Below are 1,221 nucleotides of genomic sequence, written 5' to 3' on the forward strand. Positions count from 1 at the left end.
CAGCCTGTGATGTGGGGATGTTAATCTCTCCAAAGCCAGCAGATGGCAGTGTACTAACAGCTTGAACACTGAGGCAACCAGAGCTGTGTTTTGCCTCAGTGCCTTTCATCTGTAAAAAAATGTATAATTAACTGTGTTAGATAAATGCAGATTAAATAATGTTAGCAAAGTAGCTAGTATCTATTTAACAGTGTTATCAGAAAATGTGAAAGGGAATTTTCTGTTTTCTTTGTGTGACTTTTTGACACAGCTCTCAAAACTCTGCTAAGACAACTTCAGAGGTTGTAAAAAACAGAAAGCTGGTTTGTCTGGTCTTATCTACAGTGGGTTCTTGGTCTGTGTAGATAATAGGGCAAAGCAACCCAGACAAATGGATGATTTACTAGCCAGGTGCAGATCTCCCTAGTAAGACCAGCTAGGTCATAGACCGACAGTGACTGATCAGAACAAGCCATCCAGAAACTCCCAGGCCACAAGAAGCAGATAAGTAAGAATAAGACCATGGTAAGAAATAATGGAACACAGAAAAGCAATGAAAAGACAGCGGGATTGAGTCACGAGGAGGGTGGTAATGGTTTAAAATAGACAAGCAGGTACCAGTTAAAATTTTACAACGACCAGGATAAGTAAAAATGTATTAGAAGGATTTGGGGTTAGTTATTATGTTGTGTGCATGAAAATATATTGTTGGAAAGATCATAAGCCTGGGTCATGTATACAGGCCAGGGTAATATGCTTGCTCAGCTAACTGACTTTGGCCTAGTCTTTGTTTTTATTGCACCAACTTTGTTGGTGAAAGAGACAAGCTTTCGAGCTTCCACAGAGCCCTGCTTCAGGTCTTGGAAAGGAAAATTCGTCTCTCTCGCCAACAGAAGTTGGTCCAATAAAAGATATTACCTAACCCACCTTGGCTCTCTAATATCCTGGGACCAACACTGCTTCAATAACTCTGCCTGGTCTTTGCTTGACATGAGTGTCGCCTCGTGTGCGCTTGCTTAAATGTCGCGCTAGGACAAAGGTGATATTTGGTAAGGTGCTGAAAGGCCGAGATAAAATGAAGTTAATCAGTACCTTCTTCATACACCAAATATAGTGGCCAAAAAGTCACTGTACTGGGAAAAACAGGAAAGTGCCTGTCTGGAGGAAGGTGATGTGCTGACATGAAAATAGCAAGGTCAGCAAACATTAAGTAAACTGTAGCATGCAGATGCGTATTGTAAG

Source organism: Lepidochelys kempii, chromosome 21 (assembly GCF_965140285.1).
Source record: "Lepidochelys kempii isolate rLepKem1 chromosome 21, rLepKem1.hap1, whole genome shotgun sequence".
Classification (NCBI taxonomy): Eukaryota; Metazoa; Chordata; order Testudines; family Cheloniidae; genus Lepidochelys; species Lepidochelys kempii.